The sequence below is a fragment of the Plecotus auritus genome (genome assembly GCF_963455305.1).
Source record: "Plecotus auritus genome assembly, chromosome: 1".
NCBI classification, from domain to species: Eukaryota; Metazoa; Chordata; class Mammalia; order Chiroptera; family Vespertilionidae; genus Plecotus; species Plecotus auritus.
The window spans coordinates 142,103,124-142,114,580 of NC_137770.1; positions in this window are offsets into that span (position 1 = coordinate 142,103,124).

The following is an 11,457-nucleotide window of genomic DNA, read 5'->3' on the forward strand; positions in this document are numbered from 1 at the left end:
CCTAAATATGCAAGTGGAATATCTTTTGTACAAAGGGGACACATTCTTGCAGTGACCATTTTGCCATTTCTTGCTCTGTATCTTTAAAATGACTTCCTCCAGAGTCATATTCTTTTTTAAAAAATATATTTTTATTGATATCAGAAAAGAAGGGAGAGGCAAAGAGAGATAGCAACATCAATGATGAGAGAATTATTGATCAGCTGCCTCCTGCACAATCCCCACTGGGGATTGAGCTCACAACCTGAGCATGTGCCCTGACCGGGAATCGAACCATGACCTCCTGATTCATAGGATAATGCTCAACCACTGAGCCACGCAGCTTGGGCCAGAGTCATATTCTTATCCATCTCTCTTCTACGAGAGCTCCTTACATACTCAAAACAAACACTGGGATTAAAGGGAGTATTTTATGCTAATAAGAAAGTTGGGGCAGAAAAAGAATGGCAGGAACCTCTCAGGTCCTGCTCCCACAGCTCTACCTTGCCCTACACTTCAACCAACCTGGCCACCATGTGCCACATGCTGCTTGGTTATTGACACCTTGGTCCCTTTGCAAATACCCTCTAAGACAAATTCCCCAATTCTCTGACAACTTTAATTTGTCACCTCCATAGAACTCTGAACCAAAACTCACCTTCTCCAGCCCTGGCTGGTGTGGCTCAGTTGGGTAGGCATCGTTCCATGCACCAAGAGGGTGCCTGTTGATTCCCGGTCAGGGCACATGCTCGGGTTGCTGACTTGATCCCCAGTTGAGGACACGCAGGAGGCAGCCAATTGTTGTTTGGCTCTCACATCAATACTTCTCTCTCTTTCCCTCTAAAAATCAATTAAAAATATTTTTAAACAAACAAACAAACAACTCACCTCCTCCAGAAAGGCTTTTCTGATTTAATTGTCCCACAAACTCTTCTGACACATGGACACTCAGTTAATAATAGAATACTTTGCCCTTCTTGATATGTAGCTTTATAAGTGAGGTAAAGTACATCTGATGTTAATTAGAGAGGTTAAATGCCTGTTATCATAGCAAGCAGATTAGTCTTAGATGGGTAATAACAGAATAGGACTGTATTTTGTGGCACTAAATAAAATATTTGGAATTTAATAAGAACTACAAAGCACACAGCTAGTAGTCCTTTGTCAATATGTGGAATTCTGTGAGAGAAGAAAAAGTGGGGTAGAAGAGATAGCATTGAACTGGGAGTCAGGAAACGCAGATCATTCAAATTCTTATGACTTGATGTTTGCCTAGTTTTTCTACAAGATTAGAATGTGAATTCCTCGAAAATGAGCTTTGTGGTCCTCCTCCTCTCAACAGGCATATATCCCATAAAATGCAAAGTTGAGTGATCATCTACATATACCAGGCATTCACTAAATATTTGTTAACATATATTTGCATATATGATTATGGCCAGAATCTGTTTTAGTGGTTTTAAAAGAAAATGGGTAGTTAGATCAATTTACAGCTTGCAAAGCTTGGAAGAATTATGGAGACTACTTAGTCCAGAATTTTTATTTTACAGAGGGAGAGCATTAAATACTCCCTTTATAATGGCTTATTCAAGTGCATAGTGCCAATAAGTGACTCAGGTGTCATAAAGTCCAGGCTCTAGCATTCCTCTCAAGGCTCCCATACAGAAAGTAAGGGGGAATCTGATTCAAAAGCATGACATAAAACTTCAAACCACCAAGGCAAATTGCCACTTACAATGACATCATACTTTTTTTGCGTCTATTAGCAAAACTTTCTGTTTGATGTTTTTTCTTTATGGCCTAAATCCTTTAAGATGTGTATTGTTTAGAACTGTATTTGGCTGAATATACCCAGGGGTTGCCAAAGAAAGTGTTTTAAACGACAATGACATTTATTTTTCTCTCACTTAAAGAAATCTAGCACCGGAAGACCCAAAGCTGGTATGGGCCCTGCCCCTTGTGCTCCCTATTACATTTAGGTTCAAGGTTGCTCTAGTGCTCCATCCATCTCCTCTGAATTCAGCCAGCAAGGAGACGGGGCAGAGAGAGGTCACACTCCTCTCTTTTAGAAGATCTCTGGGAGGTCCCAAACAATTCTGCTTACTTCGCCTTCACTAGAACCTAGCTATGTGGCCCCACCTGGCTGTAAGGTTCCCTGGATGACCACATGCCCTGTTAAAATTTGGGTTCTTTTACTAAGCCTGAAGGAGAGAATGAATATGAGGAGCTACCAGCCTCCTTTTTCACAGAATTTCTGCTCAACTATTCCTTTCACAATAAATTAAAATAATGTTTTAATGTTATGCAAATAATCCAACTATTGAAATGGATGCTATGAGTTATATGGATAAAATAATATGAAATCACATAATAGCAATCATTTTAAACACAGTTGGTATATGAAAAATATTTTATATATTTTTATTTTTTATATATATTAAAAAAATCTCATATATTTGCCTAATTGATACCAATAGTAGCAAATTAATCCCAGGGCTATTAGAAAATTCATCATATGGCAAGAAACTAGTCACCAGGTCATGACATTTGTCAAGAGAGCTTATAAGAGTGAGTGATTTCTTCAAGAGCTTTGCCAGCCCCTTCCACCCACTTAGTCTGCCTCTTTCCTGCCCTCTTAAACTCTGCCAAAGGCCAAAGCATTGCCAAGGCAACCATGGCCCTTCACTCTCCCCAGCTGACTCCGGTTGCCAGTGTCAGGATCAGACCAGCACTAAGAGTCAAGAAGACCCTGTGACACAGGTTGGGTTTTGTGCCTCTGTCACAGAATGCCCTGTTTTGATCTCTGTATCCAAACAAAGAGTAAGATTGCTGATTCTTCCTTCTTGTGCCTGCTGCTAGATAGGCTACAAAGGGCGAGTCTGGTAAATATGATACTCAAACTTTAGGTTTGAAATTAATGCAAAATATTTTCACTTTAGACTTAATTCATCTCTTTTAAGCCCTTCTCAGCTGGCTGTTCAGAATGAGAGCCTGGCCCTTATACTTCTTACAGAGAACCTACATGACTATTAGCCTAAATCTCTTCTGAAATACTGTCTCAAAGTGAGACTGGTATTATTTCAACATTGTAACCAAAGGCAATAAAATACTCCTGTCCTTAACCACCTCTTTCCAACTCTCCCATCTCCTACCTGTCAATATTGAAGAAATCTTAGCCCTAGCCAATTTGGCTCAGTGGATAGAGCGTTGGCCTGTGGACTGAAGGGTCCTGAGTTTGATTCCAGTCAAGGGCACATGCCTGGGTTGCGGGCTTGATCCCCAGTAGGGGCCATGCAGGAGGAAGCCAATCAATTATTCTCTCCCATCAATGATGTTTCTATCTCTCTCTCCCTCTCCTTTCCTCTCCAAAATCAATAAAAATTAAAAAAAATATTGAAGAAATCTTAGACATCCTTGTGATCTTCTGGATTCTTAAAAGCTCCTTTTGTCCTCCAATTGACTTTATACCCCTCAAATTACCTAACCTCTCTGGATCTCTGTTAACTCTTTTTTTTGGGGCGGAGTCTTTAGAAAAGACAGTCTCTAAAGCATGTCCCAGCTCAAACACATCTCATGATTCTACAATAGGATGACTAAATAGCAAGGTCACATAATGCAAGTGAAGCTTTAAACTTCTCTCCCAATGTTTCAATAAGAAACATGACCATTTAAAAAGAATTAGACAATTCATCTGGATAAATTCTTCTGAAGAAGAGATCTTTTTTGTATACATCATCCTGACTTATTATACGTTCACAGCTGCCGATGAGTGGCAACTCACTATGCCGTTTTGAGAGAGTTGGTGAAATAAAAACTGATATAGCCTCCCAGGTAAGTACCAATTAAAATTATTTCAAATCATTTAAAATGAGTGTTATGTAATAGTCTTAGAATACTGCTTTTGGAAGAACCAGTACTTTGTCTTGTTGCAAGGAGAAAAGAGCCATCTCGCTTCCCAACTATGCAGGATTATCTGATGTCAGTTACCTTTGCACTGCACATTCTGCAGCCCTCATTGTTATTTCAAGTTCAAAGCAGCAGGGAGAGCACTGTATGGTGTAGCCTGAGAAGACCAGAGGCACCTTATTTTTGCATTTCCCTCTCTTTGCCTTGGCTTTTTTTCCCAGAATCTATGAGTGCCCAACTCCATTGCCTAAAGAGTAGTGCCCAATGAACGATTCCCAGTGCGCACTCCCTCACTAGGGCTCTCTATTTACTGATAAACAGAGCAAAAGCTTGTCCATTTGCCCCTCATGTTTGATAGTAAAATGTAGTATTTCCCAGAACTCTCTAAAGTAGACTAGATTTCTTACTTCCCCACTCTTCAGACCTTTCGAATAGAGTTGGACAAAGAAGAATTGAATTTAAATACAGTGTCATCCAAAAGTGAGTGTGCGAAACTGCCCCTCTTAAGAATCAAAGAAATGTTACCCCAAAAATTGCAACTTAGTGTTTTTGTATATTCAAGATGCCACTCATTATTTTATATACAGGATTTTTATAGTTCCAGGTAATACAAATGCTGGCTACCAATAAATAAATTTCTTAAAAGTTTTGCTTAAGGGACTTAGCCAATAAATAAATTTCTTAAAAGTTTTGCTTAAGGGACTTAGCTTAACTTTATGTATGGGACCCCACAGAGAAAAAAAAAAAGGAATTTCTAAAAGACTTCATTAACCTTTATTAATTTCAGCATCAATTAACTCCCAGGGAAAATCACACTCTCCTTGCAGAGGCCTTTTGGCTAACTTAGAGGAAGTATGGAGATGGAAATTAAAATGCTGCATTTTTATGCAGCAAAAATATTTTCAAAGTACTAAAATGATCAATTCCAATGAAACCTTGATAATTGAAATTTCTCATTTCAAATTTTTACATTTGCTTTATGATGATGACATTTAAAGTGCACTCAAACTCCTTATCAACTACAATACACGAATGTAAGCTTGTATTTTCTTACATTGTGAAGATAAATAATAGGCTTTACGAACATTTAAAATTATTAAATTTATAATCCATTACTTATACAGAGAGTAATAGAACTTTGGTTTTAAGAAATGTGATCTTGAAAAAGTTTACTCTTTTTTTATATATAAAACTAGAGGCCCTGTGCACAAATTTGTGCACAGGTGGGATCCCTCTGGCCCACACCAATCAGGGTGGGAGTGGGGCTGATTGGGAGCAGGGCCAGCCAGGGGGAGGAGCCACAGGTGGTTGGCTGGCCAGGCCCACCCCCTGGTGGCACTCCTGGTCCAGGGGACAATTTGCATATTAGGCTTTAATTATATAGGATGTGAGATTAGGACTGCAAACCCTCTAACAATCATTCTGGCTGTACAACCTTATGAAATAATAAAAAAGCCCAGCTAGTGTTGCTCAGTGGTTGAGCATTGACCTATGAACCAGGAGGTCACAGTTCTATTTCAGGTCAGGGTACATGCCAGGGTTATGGGCTCAATCCCCAGTGGGGGGAATGCAGGAGGCAGCTGATCAATGATTCTCTCTCATCAATGATGTTTCTATCTCTTTTTCCCTCTCCCTTCATTTCTGAAATCAATAAAAATATATTTTAAAAAATATTGGCCTCAATTTTAATTCCTTCATACTTTTGCTGTGCTTATATCATCTACATTATAATATCAGTGTTTTAGATTTATAAAACAACTTTTCTGGAGGCAATTTCAAATCTATCTCATCTATTCATAGGAAACAGGATCTTCATGCTGTCACTCACATGTTTTTCACTGACAACTGCTAACCCCAGGGAATTTATCAGAGCCATAAAATCTTGACCTGGAAAGGTCACTTAATTTACACCTTTTTGCATCCTTCAGTAAAGCCAGGGATCAGAACAATACAAGATTTTTCACACTTCATCCTGTGCTTCTTGATTAAATCAGACTCTGAGTGATTTTTGTTATCTGCTAAATTATTTAAAATAGCAGAACCAAAGCACAATGCAATCCCTGCAAGACTAGAAACATGACAGGCTACAAATAATAATTTATTTCAGAGTAAAATCTCACAAAAGAAGCCTAAGTGGATAATAGCTTAGGAAAATTTCAAACATGGAGTGGTTCAATTTTTAAATGGAGGATTGTGAGCAGCCCATAAGGTGGAAAATTGGGAGGGTTCTTCCATACACACTGTTTTCTGTTTTTTCTGTAGCTTATTCATTTACACATGATAATTCTATTGAGTCCCTGTTATTAGCTGTCCCCAGTGCTTGCTGTCGTTTTGGGGATACAAAACTGAAGAGTAATGGAAAAAAGCTAACATTTATTGAGAACCTAGTAGTGCTTAGCTATGTTAAGTGTTTCATGTACACTTAAGGCCAACCTAAGGTCACACAGCCAGAAAATGGTAGCACCTGGGTTCTAGTATTGATCTGCCTGCCCTGAGACCTCGCTGTTAAGTACCTCTCAGTTGGCGGCCCTGCCTTGAAGGAGGTTACCTAAATCCAGCTAGCAGGACCATCCACTCATTCTTGCCCAAAATCAATGCTTACCTTTAAATTGTTCATTTCCATTAACCATTCCTGTCCATGTCTCCCTCCAAAATAAACCACCAGCAGCTTACAAGCCACCTCTATGAGAGATGTTTTAAAGCTCCTTTAGAAAGTGCTTGTTAATGACCTGGTAATTGTTTAGGCCACTTTAAATGAAGTGTGAAGTCAGTGAAAAGTCACAGGAATCCTGTGAAAGCTTTGGCAGAATATATGGCTTCCCAGGGGAACTGCTCATGCTGGAATTGGCAGCCCTGTTCTCAGCTTTAAATAAATAAAGGGAGGGGGGCCTCAAAGAGAAGTGTCCTATAGTGACTACCTGATTTTTAAAAATAATACTATAAAAGTACAATGAACCAGGCACTAATGAGGAGAGAGTCAATTGGCACAACTTTCTGAAAAGCAATTTGCATTCAGTATGGACAAATGCTAATGGAATGCTCTCTCTCTCTCTCTCTCTCTCTCTCTCTCTCTCTCTCTCTCTCTCTCTCTCTCTTTCTGGAAGAAGGAGACAGAGAAACATTAATCTGCTGCCTTCTGCAGGCCCCCTACTGGGATCAAGCCCATAACCCTGCCATGTGTCCTGAGAGGGAATGGAACCTGGGACATACCGGCCAGGGCAGTAAGCCAACTCTTAACTAGAATCCATTCTAAGGAAAAAATTAGGTTTTTGAATCAAGATGTTTATATGCATGTTCACTAACCCTTAATGGTAATACCATAATATGGAAATCATTTTATAAATGTGCAAGAATATGGAAAGGATTAAATACATTATGCTACATAAATTACAATGTGGAGTTTATAGAAGCTTTATGTGATCTTTTCCAGATATTTTGCATTTTTTCCAGATATTTTTAATGACATATAATTTCACTATAAATATAAATATATAAAAAATATATATAAAATAAATCATATATATACTAGAGGCCTGGTGCACGAAATTAGTGCATGAGGGTGGGGTGTCCCTCAGCCCAGCCTGCACCCTCTCCAATCTGGGACCCCTTGAGGGATGTCCGACTGCCCTCTCACAATCCAGGACTGCTGGCTCCCAACTGCTTGCCTGCCTGCCTTCCTGATTGCCCCAACTGCTTCTGCCTGCCAGCCTGATCACCCCCTAACCACTCCCCTGACAGCCTGATTGATGCCTAACTGCTCCCCTGCCAGCCTGTTTGCCCCTAACTGCCCTCCCCTGCAGGCCTGGGTCCCCCCCAACTGCCCTTCTCTGCAAGCCCAGTAATCCCCAACTTCCCTCCTCTGCTGGCCTGGTCACCCCCAACTGCCCTCCCTTGCAGGCCTGATCGCCCACAACTGCCCTCCCTTGCAGTCCTGGTCCCTCCCAACTGCCCTCCCTTGCTGGCCATCTTGTGGTAGCCATCTTGTGTCCACATGGGGGCAGGATCTTTGGCCACATGGGGCAGCCATCTTGTGCGTTGGAGTGATGGTCAATCTGCATATTACTCTTTTATTAGATAGGATAGAGGCCTGGTGCATGGGTGGGAGCCAGCTGGTTTTCCCTGAAGGGTGTCCCATATCAGGGTGGGGGTTCTCTTGGGGCATGGGGTGGCCTGGGTGAGGGGCCTGTGGTGGTTTGCAGGCTGGCCACGCCCCCCGGGGACCCAAGCGGAGGCCCTGGTATCTGGGATTTATTTATCTTCTATAATTGAAACTTTGTAGCCTAGAGTGGAGGCCCATTGCAGGGGGCAACTCAAGCCTCCTGCTCTCTCCAGCTCCGTGGCTGCCGCCATTTTTGTTGGGGTTTATTTATCTTCTATCATTGAAACTTTGTAGCCTTGAGTGGAAGCCTGGGCCAGCCAGGGTGTGTGGAAAGCTTGGCTTCCTCCATTGCTGGGGAAACCCAAGGCTCCTGCTCGCTCTGTGGCCACAGCCATCTTGTTTGGGTTAATTTGCATACTTACTCCTGATTGGCTGCTGGGCATGGCTTGTGGGTGTAGCAGAGTGATAGTTAATTTGCATATTACTCTTTTATTAGATAGGATAATAGTACTGGAAGTCCCAGCTACAGCAATCAGACAAGAAAAAGATGTAAAGGCATCCAAATTGGAAAGGAAGAAGTAAAACTGTCATTATTTGCAGATGACATGATATTGTATAGAGAGAACCCTAAAGATTCTACCAAAAAACTATAAGAACTGATAAGTGATTTCAGTAAAGTAGCTGGATACAAAATAAATATCCAGAAATCAGTTGCATTTTTACACAGCAAGAATGAACTAACAGAAAGGGAAATTAAGAAAACAATTCCATTCAAAAAAGAAATAAAATACCTAGGAATAAATTTAATGAAGGAGGTAAAAGACCTGTACTTGGAATATTATAAGACACTGAAAAAAGAAATTGAAGAAGATAAAAAGAAGTGGAAGCAAATAAGTGTTCATAAATAGGAATAATTAACATCATTAAAATGTCCATACTACCCAAAGCAATCTATAGGTTCAACACAATTCCTATTAAAATACCAATGGCATATTTCACAGAACTAGAACAAATATTTCAACAATTTATATGGAACCACAAAAACCTCAAATAGCCCCCATAATCTTGAGAAAGAACAAAGTTGGAGGAATCACACTACCTGATATCAAACTATACCACAAGGCCATAGTAATCAAAACAGCATGGTATTGTCATAAAAATAGACACAGATCACTATAAACATATTGATGTTATCTATGCTTTAGTAGGTTAAATGATTACTATGGTTAAAAGGTTATACTGTTAAAAGAACTTTGGTTAGTGCTCTTAAAATATATTTTTTGTTCTATTTTGTCAGTGCATTTTTTATAGCTTTAACTTAGATAAAATAAAGGTATATAAAGTGCATATAATTAATGTATACAATTTGGTGAATTTGGATATAGGTGTACACTCATGTTACCATCACCACAATTCAGGGAATAAATATATTCATCACCTCCAAAAAAAAAATATAGACACAGATCAGTGGAACAGAATAGAGAGCCCAAAAATAAACAAACACTTTTACAGTCAATTAATATTTGACAAAGGAGGCAAAAACAAAAACACACAATGGGGTAAAGATAGTTTATTCAATAAGTGGTGTTGGGGAAATTGGACGATACATGCAAAAAAAAAATGAAACTGCACCACCTTCTTACACCATACATGAGGATAATCTCAAAATGGATTAAAGACTTAAATGTTAGATTCTAAACCAGGGGTGAGCAAACTTTTTGACTCGAGGGCCACAATGGGTTTTTAAACTGGACCGGAGGGCCGGAACAAAAGCATGGATGGAGTGTTTGTGTGAACTAATATAAATTCAAAATAAACATCATTACATAAAAGGGTATGGTCTTTTTTTTTATTTCAATAGTTTTATTCATTTCAAACATTTTAACAAGAAGAATGTAAACACTAATTATTATAATTTGAAACTTCAAAAAATGGAGGAATCATAGCACAATAACATACCTTATATTAAAGATGGCAAAGGCAAAATAAAATTGCCTAACAAAGGAAAGGTACAAAAGCCTTTGAAATTAAACTTAAACATAATAAAATAATTTAAAACTAAAACAAATAGAAAAGAACAAAATGTGTAAACAGTAAATTAAACATTTTCTTTAGTGCAACTTCCAAATTATGCCCGGGATGTAGATGTAGATGGCAATGTAGACTGGGTTGAAAGGTTTTTGGTCTTTAAAACATCAACTTCAGTGGGAACAGTGTTGTTGGTCTCCTTTTTAGCTAATGCTCTGATACTGTGCTCTCCAGGGGCGTGTCTCCCTACACACCATGATAACGTGTCTACGCATTCCCAGGGTGATGTCGGGGGATGCGTCCGTGGGCATTACAAGGAGCCTCTGAAGACTGAGAGGTTGTTCCTTCTACTGAATGGGTGGATATAAATCCGCCCACTCAGAAGAAGGCGCTGCGGCCGTGTTTCCGACATTGCCATGTTAACACTGCTGCTGGTGAAGGAGCAGAGGGGAGAGCAAGAGAACCCTCCACTCTTTCGGCTCCGCAGGCCGGATAGAACAGCCGAACGGGCCGGATCCAGCCCGCGGGCCGTAGTTTGCCCACGGCTGTTCTAAACCATAAAAATCCTAGGAGAAAAAACAGGCAATAAAAATTCAAACATTTCTTGTAGCAAGGGAAACAAACAAACAAACAAACAAAAATAAACAAATGGGACTACATCAAACTAAAAAGTTTTTGCACAACAAAGGAAATGACCAACAAAATGAAAAGAAAGCCCCCTTAATGGAAGAACATATTTGCCATTGATACATTTGATAAGGGGTTAATATCCAAAGTTTATAAAGAACTTATACAACTCATCACCAAAAACCAACAATCTGAACTTATACAACTCATCACCAAAAAACCAACAATCTGACTTAAAAATGGGCAATGAACCTCCAAAGAGGATATACATATAGCCAATAGACATATGAAAAGATGCTTAATGTCACTAATCATCAGGTAAATGCAAATTAAAACCACAATGAGATATCAGCTCAACCTGTCATCAATGGCTATCATCAATAAATCAACAAATAACAAGTGTTGGTGAGTATGTGAAGAAAAGGGAACTCTTGTGCATTGTTGGTGGGAATGCAGACTGGTGCAGCCACTGTGGAAAGCAGTATGGAGGTACCTCAATAATTAAAAATGGAACTGTTCCATTAAAAATGATTATTCTTCAAATGGTTAAGCTATTGCTTGTAAATAGATGAGTGGATAGAAAAGCAGTGGTACATTTCCAAATGGAATATTATTCAGCCATACAAAGAAGGAAATTTTACCCTTTGTGAAAGCATGGTCTAGGTGAAAGAAGGTGAAGAGATTAAGAAAAACAAACAAGCAAAAATCCTACCTTATAGGCACAGACAAAAGTATGGTGATTATAGGGGGGATAAATGGTAATGGAAGGAGACTTGACTTGGGGTGGTGAACAAAGACAATATACAGATAATGTATTA